The 13,705-nt window shown below is 34.7% G+C and overlaps 2 long non-coding RNA genes across 2 annotated transcripts in view; both read right to left on the bottom strand.

The window, feature by feature from the left end:
* The window catches only part of LOC309652833, a 189,233-nt gene that overhangs the window by 125,619 nt on the left and 49,909 nt on the right, over positions 1 to 13,705 (bottom strand). The gene's annotated exons all lie outside the window — the stretch shown is intronic.
* Positions 11,167 to 12,416, bottom strand: LOC309652142. Its single transcript, XR_014258607.1, has 2 exons — positions 11,417 to 12,416; positions 11,167 to 11,383 (listed from the first exon to the last, which is right to left on the bottom strand). It is a non-coding gene; the product is annotated as an uncharacterized lncRNA (long non-coding RNA).

The raw sequence follows: 13,705 nt of genomic DNA, 5'->3' as shown, positions 1-13,705 counted from the left end.
TTCTATCTTTTCCTTCTGGTATTCCCAATACACATATTTTACAATTTTTGTAATTGTTCAAAACTGTTCTGTTTTTTCCAGCTTTGCTTTCTTTGCTTTTCAGTTTTTGAAATTTCTATTGACATTTCATCAAACTCAGAGATTCTTTCCTCAGCTATATCCAGTCTACTAATAAATCCATCAAAGGCATTCTTCATCCTGTTACAGTGTTTTTGATCTCTAGCATTTCATTTTGGTTCTTTCTTAAGATTTCCATCTCTCTGCCTACTTTGCTCACCTGTTCTTGTAGTCTACTTTATCTATTAGAGCCCCCCTTAGCATATTAATCATAATTGTTTTAAATTCCAGGTCTGGGGGAGTGAAGTCAGCAGCATGATGGCATAAGACATCCCTTGTTTTTTGTCCCCTCCCTCAACAACAAAAATTCATTATCCGTCCACAAATAAGAGTGCCTCTGTGATTGTTGTGGGACCCAATACCATGTGCCTAGGTACAATAGCAAGATCAACAAACTAAGAGCTGGTTTTTTGAAAACATAAATTTATAAGCCTTTAGCTAGAGTAACTGGGACAAAAGAGAGAAGGCTCAAATAAGTGTTGGAAGAGAAGACATTACAACTAATACCACAGAAATACAAAGGATCATAAGACACTACTATGATCAACTACAAGCCAACAAACTAGATAACCAAGAAGCAGTAGAAAATTTCTAGAAACATACAACCTACCAAAACTGAATCATGAAGAAATAGAAAAATCTGAACAGAATACTAACGTGCAAGTATACTGAATCACTAATCAAAAACCTCCCAACACAGAAAAGCCCAGGACCGGATAGTTTCCCTGGTGAATTCTACCAAACATTTTTTTTTTTTTTTTGCAATTAGGTCATTTTTTCTTTTTAAATCTCAAAATAATTTTTTTTAATTTTTAAAATTTTTATTGGAGTATAGTTGCTTTACAATGTTGTGTTAGTTTCTACTGTACAGCAAAGTGAATCAGCTATATGTATACATATATCACCTCTTTTTTGGATTTCCTTCCCATTTAGGTCACCACAGAGCATTGAGTAGAGTTCCCTGTGCTATACAGTAGGTTCTCATTAGTTATCTATTTTATATACAGTATCAATAGTGTATATATGTCAATCCCTATCTCCCAAGTCATCCTACCCCTTCCTTCCCCCTTGGTATCCATACATTTATTCTCTACATCTATGTCTCTATTTCTGCTTTGTAAATAAGATTGTCTATACCCTGGTGGTCTAGTGGTTAGGATTTGGTGCTCTCTACTACACATTTAAAGAAGAATTGATGCCAATTCTTATCAAATTTTTCCAAAAAATTGAAGAGGAAAGAATACACCCAAACACATCTTAGGAGGCCAGCATTACCTTGAGAGCAAAGTCACATAAGGACACTACAGGAAAAGAAAACTATAGACCAATATCTCTTACAAATATAGATGCAAAAATTTTCAGTAAAATATTAGGTCAACCAAATTCAATAACACCTTCAAAGGATCATACTCTATGACCAAATGGGATTTATCCCTGGGATGCAAGCATGGTTCAGCATATGCAAATCAATGCATGTGATACAACATATTAATAGGATGAAATATAAAAATCATATCATCTCAAAAGATGCAAAAAAAGAATTTGACAAAATACAATATCCTTTCATGGAAAACAAAAAAAGCTCAACAAATTGAGTACAAAAGGAACATATTTCAACATATTAAAGGTCATATATGACAAACCCACACCTAACAACATTCTCAACAGTGAACAATTGAAAGCATTTCCTCTAAGATTAGAAATAAGACAAGGGTGCCCACTCTCAACACTCTCATTCAACACAGTACTGAAGTCTGAGCTAAAGCAATCAGGCAAGATGAATAAGTAAACGGCATCCAAACTCGAAAGAAAGAAGTAAAAATGTCATCATTTGCAGATGATATAACTTTATGTATAGAAAACCCTAAAGACTCCACCAAAAAAAAAACTATTAGAACTAATCAATCAATTCAATAAAGTTGCTTAACACAAAATCAATATACAGTAATCAGTTGTGTTGCTATACACTAAGAACAAAATATCTGAAAATTAAATGAACAAACTCATTTACAATAGCATCAAAAAAATAAAAAAATGCTTAGGAATAAATTTAACCAAGGAGGTGAAAGATCTGTACACTTAAAACTGTAAGACTGGGCTTTCCTGGTGGCGCAGTGGTTGAGAATCTGCCTGCCAATGCAGGGGACACGGGTTTGAGCCCTGGTCTGGGAAGATCCCACATGCCGCGGAGTAACTGGGCCCGTGAGCCACAACTACTGAGCCTGCGCATCTGGAGCCTGTGCTCTGCAACAAGAGAGGCCGTGACAGTGAGAGGCCCACGCACCGCGATGAAGAGTGGCCCCTGCTCGCCACAACTAGAGAAAGCCCTTGCACAGAAACAAAGACCCAACACAGCCAAAAATAAACAAATAAATAAATAAATAAAGACTGATATTATTTAAAAAAAAAAAAAAACTAAGATTTTGATGAAAAAAAATCAAAGAAGACACAAACAGATGGAAAGATATCCCACATTCATGGATAGGAAGAATTACTATTGTGAAAATGTCCATATTACACAAAGCCAACTATAGATCAATGCAGAGAAACTCCAATGGCATTTTTCTCAGAAAGAGAAAAATAATTCTAAAATTTGTGTAGAACTAAAAAAGACCCTGAATAGCCAAAGCAATCCTGAGAAAGAAGAATAAAGCTGGAACATCATACTTCATGATGTCAAACTAAATAACAAAGCTACATTAATCAAAACAGTATGGTCCTGGCATAAAAATAGTCATACAGACCAATGGAAAAGAATAAAGAGCCCAGAAATAAACCACTGCAATTATGGTCAACTAATATTTGACAAGGGATCCAAGAACGCTCAATGGCAAAGGGATAATCTCTTCAACAAATGGTGTTGAGAAAACTGGATAACCACATGCAGAAAAATGAAATTGGACCCCTAACTTACATCAAACACAAAAATTAACTTGAAATGGATTAAAGATTTAAACATAACAACTGATACCACAGAACTCTTACAAGAAAATACAGGGAAAAACTCCTTGATATTGGGCTTAGCAATGATTTTTTGGAATTCACATCATAAGCATAAGCAACAGAAGCCAAAATCAACAAATGAGACTACATAAAGTGAAAAAGCTTCTGCACAGCAAAAGGAACAATTTACTAAATAAAAAGGCAACCTATGGAATGGGGGAAAATATTTGCAAACCATATCTGATAAGCTGTTAATGTGTGAAGTATATAAAGAACTTACACAACTTAATAACAACAACAACAACAACAATAAAAAACCAATCTGATTTTTAAAAATGGGCAGAGGAATTGAATAGACAGTTTTCCAAAGAAGACATACAAATAGCCAGGTCCATAAAAAGATCTCAACATCACTAAACATCAGGGAAATGCAAATCAAAACCAAAATGAGATATCACCTCACATTTATTAGAATAGCTATCATTAAAAAGAAAAGAGATAACAAATGCTAGGAGGATGTAGAGAAACGGGAACCCTCATGCACTGCTGGTGAGATTGTATATTGGCACAGCCACTATGGAACACAGAGGTTTTACAAAAGTTTAAAAATATAACTACCATATGATCCAGCAATCCCACTTCAGTATATATACCCAAAGAAAATGCAAATAGGATATTGAATAGATATCTGCACTCTCATGTTCACTGAAGCATTATTAATAATAGCCAAGATATGGAAACAACCTGTCTGTCAACAGATGAATGGATAAAGATGCTTTGATTATACACACACAAACACACACACACACACACGGTGGAATATTATTCAGTCACAAGAAAGAAGGAAATCATGCCATTTGTGACAACATTGATGGATCTTGAGGACACTGTGCTAAATGAAACAATTCAGACAGAGAAAGACAAACACTGTATGATATCAGTTTCATGTGGAATCTAAAAACTGAACTTGTAGAAACAAATAGTAGAATGGTGGTTATCAGGGGCTGGGGGGTGGGGGCAATAGGGTGATATTGGTCAAAGGGTACAAACTTCCAGTCATAAGATGACTATGTTCCAGGGATCTAATGCACAGCACTGTGGTGATAGTTAAGAATACTGCGTTATGTACTTCAAAGTTGCTAAGAGAGTATATCTTAAATGTTTTCACCACACAAAAAAAGAAATGGTAATTATGTGATGGAGGTGTTAATGCTACAATGGCAATCAATTTGCAATATATATGTATCAAATCAACATCCCTGACATATCTATTTTTGATACCTCCTCTGTCTTTTCAAATTGTGTTTATTGCCTTTTAGTATTTCTTGTCATTTTTTTCTTGATCACTAGACATAATGTACTTGGTAAAAGAAACTGCTGTAAATAGGCCTTTAGTAATATGGTGGTAAGGTGTAGAGGAGGGGAAATATTCAATAGTCCTACGATTAGGTCTCAGTCTTTTAGTGAGCCTATGCCTCTAAAACGTGAGCTTCACAATTGTTGCTCAGTTTTTTCTCCCCCTAGGTGGGACAGGATGGCCAGAGTGGGGTGCAGTTGGTTATTTCCGTTCTCCCAAGTGGAAGGCTAGAGTTGACCAGAGTTGGCTATTCCCCTTGCCTCAATTCAGTTAGGCACTGATTGTACCCCAAAAGGTTAGGCTCTGATCAACTAATTTCTCTTGAGTGCAGGCCTATTTCATGCATATTTCAAATGGTTTATTTACCGCTCCCCTGCTGGAAGCTCAAGAGAATTTTTCTCTGATATTAACTGTGGGAACCTGGTTCAGCTCCTGGAAGTAAATCTCACAATACTGGGCCCCCCACCCCATGACTAAGTCCTCCTGGAGTTTTTAACTTTCAGAACTGTCCATACTGAGCCTCCAGAAATTCTCAATTACAGTTCAGGTTTTTCTTCCCAGCACTAGATCATGTGGCAGTTTCTGATGGTGAGTCTACTCTAATAAGACTTTCTGTCTCTCCGTTCTTGGGGGGCAGTGGTTTGCCCTGTGTCCTCCCCCTTCTTATGGATCTAAGAAGAGTTAATTTTTCAGTCTTCTCAGCTTTTTGCTTGTTGTTAGGATTGAGTGGCAACCCCAAGCTCATTATATGTGGAATGAAAAAACAGAAGTTAGGTCTATTTTTTTATGTTTTTGAAATCTTCTATTTCCTTCTCAATCATTGACTTAGTTGTTGTGTACATTATTGAAATTTGGTTATTGATGTCTCCGACTATTATTGTTTAATTGTTTATTTCTCCTTTTAATTCTGCCAGTTTTTGCTTTGCGTATTTTAAAGCTCTGGTATTAAATGGATATATGTTTATCATTGTTATATCTTCTTGATGGATTGACCATCTATACCAATTTTTGTCTTAAAGATTTTTTGTTTGATATTAGGTTAGACACTATAGCTCTCTTACTGTGAGTTTCTGCATGGTAAATTCGTCCACCATTTTACTTTCAACCTATTTGTGTCTTTCAATTTAAAGTGTTTTTTTTAAAAAATATTTATTTATTTTCCTTATTTTTTTGGGTGCATCGGGTCTTAGTTGCAGCACACGGGATCTTCATTGAGGCATGCATATGGGATCTTCCGTTAAGGCATGCGGTCTCTTCATTGCAGCACTCAGCCTTCTCTCTAGCTGCAGTGTGCGGGCTCCAGGGCATGTGGGATCTGTAGTTTGCGGCATGCGGGCTCTCTCATTGAGGAGTGTGAGCTCAATAGTTGTGGCACGTGGGCTTAGTTGCCCCACGGCATGTGGGACCTTAGTTCCCAGACCAGGGATTGAACCCGCATCCCCTGCATTGGAAGGCGGATTCTTTACCACTGGACCACCAGGGAAGTCCCTAAAGTATGTTTCTTGATCAGCATATATTTGGATCACAGTTAATTTTTCTTTTATCCATTCTGCCCATCTGCACTTTTTAATTGGAGAGTTTAACCTATTTATATTTAATGTTATTACTTATACAGTAACATTTGTCTGCCATTTTTCTATGTTTCTGTATGTCTCACGTCTTTTTTGTACCTGTAATCCTCCATCACTGCCTTTGTGTTAAATTTATATTTCTACTGTACCTTTTAAATTATTTTGTCATTTATTTTACTGCATGTTGAGCTATTTTTCTAGTGGTTTACCTTGAGATTTCAATTCATATCTTTTAACAATCTAATTTAGATAAATACTGTTGTCATTTCAATAGTATATAAATCTTTGCTCAAATATAGTTGTTTCCTCCACCCTCCTTTGTACAATTACTGACACAGAAGTTACACTTTTATACTTTATATTCTCATTAGCACAGATTTATAATTTTTCCTATATGTATATGTCCTTTATACCAAATAAGAGAAAAAAGTATTAAAAATGCATTAATACTGTCATTTATATTTACCTATGTAGTTCGTTACCTGTACTGGTATTCTATTTCTTTTATATGGATTCCTTTTACAATCTAGCATCCTTTCATTTCAGCCTGAAATACTCCCTTTAGTAGCATGTATAGGGTAGATATCCTAACAATAAACTTTCTCAGTTTTAGTTTATTTGGGAATGTCTTAATTTTTTCTTCTTTTTTTAAAGGTAACTTCTTTAGATACAGAATTCTTGATTTATATTATCTTCCTAGCATTTTGAATATGTTATTATAATTTTCAAATTCAAAATTTCTGTGTGGCTTTTTATTTCATAATGTCTATTTGTTTATATTCTCTGTTTAAAGAGGCATGGTTTGCACACTTTTAGTTATTTAGACAGTTTCCTTTTGTTCCTAGAACACATTTAAAATAGCTGATTTAAGGTTTTCATGTAATAAGTCCAATATCTCTACTTCCTTTGGGAAAGTTTTTATTGACTGGTGTATTTCCTATGTATAGGTCACGCATTTTTTTTTGCATGTCTTGTAATTTTTGTTAATAGTGGTACATTTTACGTAATACAATGTAGCAACACTGAAAATCAGATTTTTGCCGTCTCAGGTTTTGCTGTTGCTACTGTTTGTCGATTTTACTATCCAACTGTTTAGTAATCTTGCTGAACTTATTCTAGATTTCTTTATTTTTATCGTGTATTACCACTGAAATCATTACTCAGATACCTTAATAGTCAACTAGTGACTGGATAGATACTTCATTAATTGCCTGGAACCAATAAATCTCCCATTCTTTGCTGATGATCTCTGTGTGCATTTTGGAACGCAACTTTACCACTCCCAAGGCTAAGTATTATTGTTCTTCTGGAGATTTAGCTATATTTCTTGAATAAATTTTCTCCAGACTATTGCAACATTTGGTTAATTTCCAGTGCCAGTTGAAAACTCCGCCACAGCCATCACTTCCTGCTTGCCGAGAACTTCAAAGTTAGCCAGGGTTGAGATTTTAGGACAGTCTCAGGTCTATCCTGGCTATGTCCACAGCCCTAAGCATGTGCATAGTTCCATGCATTTATCATCTTCTATTTTCCCAGGGATATGTTTGAGCTTTTCAAAGCCTCTATGGATATCTCATTCCCAGCTTTTCCTTTTAAGTTTTTTGGTTAGCTTCTTGTTTTCCCCAACTGTTATTTCCATCTTGGGCAGATATGATATTAAACAATTGCCACTGAATGTTTTTGACAAACATATTTAGTGAAAAAACTGTTCACATTGTGCAGCTTTGAGCCAGGTCAAATTGGAGTCTTATGACTTAGGAGTTTTCCAGGGAACTGCCAGACAGGTCAAATAACAACAACTCCTTGAAAATGGGCTCTTAAAAGAGCTTCAATCTCACTCTGATTCCTCCAGTGCCTCCTAGGCTGCTGGTTTTCAAAATGATAGAAGGCTGTTTGTATGCAAAGTATCATGGAACTGGGGAGATGGGGTAGGAATAGGGGAAGGTAAAATGCAATAAAGAACATTTTTCTTACTGATATTCTGCTGTTAACCTTGAATAAACATTCCTCAGATTGTTGCAAGTCTTTTGTTAATTGCCTGAGTTCTGAAAAAGTTGATTTTGAGAATTTTTACTAGTGTTCGTCTTGCTTTGATGGAGTAGAGGATTTTCAAATCAAAGTTTTGGCTGGAATAAGTGCTTATTTGGAGGCTCTTGAGAAAAATCCACTTCTGAGTTCATCAAGAATTGTCTGAATTCAGTTTATTGTGGTTGTAGGACTGATATTCCTATTTTCTTGCTGGCTATCAGACAGAAGCCTCACTCAGCAACTAAAAGCTCTCAACATTTTTGGCACATGGGTTCTCCATCTTCAAATTCACAATAACAAATCAAATTTTTCTTGTGTTTTTAATCTCTGCCCTCCTGTTTTGCTACCAGCTGCATAAATCCATCTGCTTTTAAAAGGGCTCGTGTCATTAGATTATGCCCATCCTGATAATTTCCCTATCCTGATATAGTTAGATAGATAGATAGATAGATAGATAGATAGATAGATAGATAGACAGACAGACAGACAGACAGATAGATAGATAGATAGATAGATAGATAGATAGATAGATAGAGGTTATATAGAGAGAATATATATAGAGAGAGAGACAGAGAGACACAGAGAGAGAGACAGAGACAGAAACCTAATCATGGGAGTGATACCATGTGAACATGGAATCTGGAGGGCCATTTTTTAAGTTCTGCCTAACACACCATCCAATTCAGAAGGTACTATAAAGGTGCTTACCATAAAATATCAGATACCCTAGTCTGATCTGAAGCCCTTGAAAGCAGGGACTGTGTCTTGTTCATAATTTTAGCCTTAGTAGCTAACATAATGTCAGTCCTAGAATAGGGTCTTCATAAGTGTTTGTTAGATGAATTGAACCCTTGACAGGATAATAAAGAAAGCAAGAGCTATGAAATTAAGGGGTAGTTAAATTAATTAATGACTATAAATAAGCCAGGAACATGGTTACATACTCAAGTTGTTTTTTTTACTATAACTAGAAATCAACCAAATGAAGTGTACTATTTCATACAATATAAAAATAGGTGTTAGTAGATGTATAAATCAAGCACATAGCTTAGGTAGCTAGAATTTCATGCAAGAAGCTAAGAATAAATTCAGAGTACTATTGTTCATTATTCAGTGAGGAAATGTTACAAATTTCAATATTTTTCCATGTTGTATATTATTATATGAAAAATGTAACAGTAATAGTCTTTAATTCTATTTTTGTTGACTGGAGTTTCTTCGTAATTGCCAAACTTATAGATACTATAATAAAACTTGACCTTTGTTTTGTAAGAATTTAATTATTAGATTTGAAAGCAGTTTGGTCTGTAAAATTCATAATACTTTTACTCATATTTGCAGCCTTTCTGGACATGCCTATTTTCTATAGTAACTGCCCCCACAAGAGCAGCACATCCTACATCAAGCAGAATATTCTGGTATTTTTCTGAAAAAATAAAAGCACCCCCTAAAAAACTACCCAGAGCACATGAAAAACATATATAAGGACATATATCTTGCAGTGGATGCTGTAGTTTGCTGCCCTTAACCTCCTCTCTTTCTCTAGAACTGAAACATTTATTCTTCTAGCTGCTCTGAGCATTGATGTCCAACAGCTCTCAATTATGTTCCTTTCCAGAACTTACCTTAGGCTGAAAAGAGTTTCCATGTCAGTGGTCACTCCCCTACCAGGGAACCTCTCACATACAATAACTGGTTGACGAAAGAGTATTAAAAGCCTGGTTTGACTCCTCTCAATTCAGGACAACTCTGAAAGGCCAAACCAATTCCGAAGTTCCTGAGGGGATCATCTGAGCCCTTTATTGAAACTGCTTCAGTGTTCTCTCTCTGCCCAATCCTGTTTCTTTCACTCTCCAACATGTTGTCCCAGAGAGCATACTGTAACTCTCTGAATCCAAAGCCCCATCTTAGAATGTACTTCCCAGGTAACCTAACCTTGAAGACCACTATAGGTATTACTAAAGGATCAAATACCTCAGTCATCACCAAATTACACTTAGAGTTTTAAAAATATCTCCATATAATTTTGTTGTATAGGCTGTCATATGTTGAGTTGGATTGTGACCTCTATAACAACATAATTCAAATTGAGCAGATTTAGTCCATGTATACAGTGAAGAAATAGGTGGAGAAACCAATAACCCATTACACCAAGTATACTAACAAACTGCACAAGAAGCTAAATCTAATATTATCACTGGCACATAGATATCTAGAGACAGTGGTAGAATTTCACGATACATGTGAGTTCCCAAGAAACACACAAATGTAGAGAAATAGGAAAGTAAAGGTGGAACATGTTACATTTCTTTCCTATGTATCACCCAAAATTTATTAGACCCATCCCAGTTCCTCACCTAGTTGATGCACTCAACTGGCAAAGAGCCCATCAGTACCTTTCAGTCAGTAATAACTTTGGCATTGCACATACTATCTTTCATTTAAGTTCTCCAAACATAGGTGTTGACTGCATCCATCTGCCATATCCTATTATCTGAGAGTAGATTGATTTAGAAATGACCTAGCACAGTGTGTGCTGACTGTACATTGTTCTTTTTCCATACAATTTCCCTAACAGTGGTTACCACTTTATAGCCATTCACTCCCAGTATTTCCCCACACTTTTCTTTTCATCTTAAAGTCTAAATAATTTTCTATTATCAAAAATCCTTACTGATTTCCTTGTCTCTTCCAGTCATGAAAAGGCAATGAAAGAGGCACTGGAGAAGGGAAAGACAGCAACTGTTCCTACATCTCCTCTTCCTACACACCTGGAGTTTGGTAATTCAATCACAATTCAACAAGGGAGAAATGGATCATGTTCATAATTCTGTAAATGCTGTGTCCTAGATCTCACAAAAACTATATCTTATACTCTGGGCTTTTAAATTTAGAAATGAGGAGACTGAAGAGAAGTTAATTGGAAGAGTGCAGGTCCCACATATATACTCTTTTGCCCAGAAAAACCAGTGACAGCAATAACTATTGCAGAACACAGACAAAAATCATAGATAATATAAACAGAGGATTCTGACTTTTCTGTAAGGCCAAATAATAGCTAGTAATGAGATGCATGGAAAAATAGAAGCTTATATACTATTGACTTACATTAGTGGCAGCATCTTGTTGATTTTATGGCCTAGAATTTAATTTTTCTTCTTTTGTATTATAAGAATAATGTACTCATTGTAGAAAATGTGTAATCTACACAAAAGTATAAAGAAGAAAAAAATCACCCATGATACCACTATTCATAGATAACTATGGCTATTACTTTCACATATTTGCTTTAAGTCTCTTTTCATGCATTTCTCTTTATATAGGTAAAATTGTACTGTTTTCACAGCTGTACTCTGATTTCTTGTACCTTATATATTACTACTACTACTACTACTACTACTACTACTACTACTACTACTACTACTACTACTACTACTTACCTTTCAAATATGTATGGGTCAGGCACTGTGATAAGTGCTTTATTTTATCCCAATTACTTACCTCAATAACATCAGGAGGTAAATATTATTATCTATCCCAATTACGCTGGTGGGAAAAAATGGACTTCCAAGGAAGGAAACTTGCTCAAGCTACATAGGTAGTAGGTGGCAGACTCTGGATTAAGACCCAAACTTATATGGTTCCAAAGCCTCTAGTAATTGCTAGTCCATAATACTGTTTAATGCCATTTAAAAGTTTTCATAAGATCAGTTTTCATGGCTGCATAATTTCTGTTCTATGAATGTGCCATAATAGTTAACTGTTTCTGTAGTGAAAAGCATTTAAGTTGTTTCTATATTAAGAAAAGCCTTGAAAAGTATAATACTTACATAAGAGGGGCTGAGGCAAATTTTCAGAAACCCTTTGAGGGTGGTTAGTAGTAGCTCAGATTAGCCTAATTTCATGTATTCATTTATTTTCAAAGTTCTTGTCTCCCTTTTATTTAATCTTATTATTATCTTAAAAGTTATATATACATAAGGTAAAAGAAAATAAACTACTCAATACTGTAAAATGAAAACTTAATGTCTTATGCCCTGGCTCCAGTCCTATTCTACATAAGTAAACACTTTTAAACAGTTGGGTTTTTAGTTATTCTGGTGATAATATCTTTTACTCTAAATAAAGAAGACCTTCCTGATATCTCTACTTCTCAACTTACCTATTTTTCACAAATAAAGGCTACCTATACCTGTACTTTTTATACCTCTACTTATTAATTTCCTACTTTGCACAATATCTAATACCTATTTCCTCCCTGGCATGAAATGAGAGGAATTTGGAAAACTTGGATATTTAACTCTTTTTCTCCCTTCATCCTTCTTTCATTTTTCCTTGTTAAAAGGGAGTATATATGTGTATTTATTATGTGTGTATGTGCGTGTGTATGCACACACACAGATATATATGCGCACACACTATACATATATATACACACACATACATATATAATCACTTAGAACAAGGGTGGAAAAATAACAAAGAATTACACACAAACACACACACACAAGAAAATTATGCTGCTTGACACTTCATAGGTCCTTTCAAGTATTGATAGAATGCTTCAATCCTTCTTAAAGCTTTGCATCTTTTCTTTCCTATTTTCTCTTTAAAAAAAAAATGTCATCCCCCTTGTTCTCCTTCATTCCTTTTTTGGACTCCATGGTTCAATCCTCAAGGTTTCTTATTTTTTCCTTATATTGTCTACATTTATGTTCTATGTATTAGTATGCTTTCTTCTACCTTTAATTTTCAATCACCTCATTTAACTTTTTAAAAAATAATGAAACAATGTATATTTTACTATATAGATGACCAAGTATCACTCTTCCACATTATATAGTGAAGTAATCAGACGCTTGCACCTACATTTAAAATCAGTATGTGACATCTACAGATCCACATTGACAGAAATATTTTGTTTTGCCACATCAAATGCCACAAATTCTACTGCTGTTGTGGCATGATTGCTGAGCAATTCTTGGAAAAGTGCTGAACATAATAAAGTACAATCTTCCTTCGATTTACACAGCAGTCCCAGGCCTGGAAAATGGTATAAATTTAAACCCACATAAAATACTGTGTTAATTCAAATATATAAATATATATATATATATATGAGTAAACTTATATGGAGATAGTTATGAAGAGTTGTTAAACGTTTTAAATTATAGTATTTTATATAAATACATTAATATAAATATTAATATTTCAGTTATAAATTTATAACATAAAATATACATATATTTTAAAAGTACAAAAAAGATACAGCTCTATTATCACTATGAACATATTTATATAAGCACCAACCCAACCAAAATCCCTTTTCTTTACCCTTCTACTTGCTACTTCTACTTTACATCTCAATTTTGCCTGCTTTTGAGCATTATATGAATGGAATCATACAGCATGCATACCACTGTCTGTATTCTTTCATTCAATTTTACATTTTTGAGGATTGTTGTAACAGTCTACACATTCCCAATGTTGTAAAGAATTTCATTTTATGAATTTAAAATGGATATGCTACAATTTGTCTATTATTCCTCTTGAAGGACAGTTATATTATTTCCATTTTTTGCCTATTCCAAATAGTGGTGCTGTGATCATTCTTGCACATGCTTTTTCATGTGTATTTCTTTCATGTATATTATGTAGAAGTAGAATAGTTGGTTATAGGGCATGTGTA

Source organism: Balaenoptera physalus (genome assembly GCF_965194825.1).
Source record: "Balaenoptera physalus genome assembly, chromosome: X".
In the NCBI taxonomy this organism is placed as follows: domain Eukaryota; kingdom Metazoa; phylum Chordata; class Mammalia; order Artiodactyla; family Balaenopteridae; genus Balaenoptera; species Balaenoptera physalus.
This window is presented reverse-complemented; position numbering and strand designations above follow the sequence as displayed.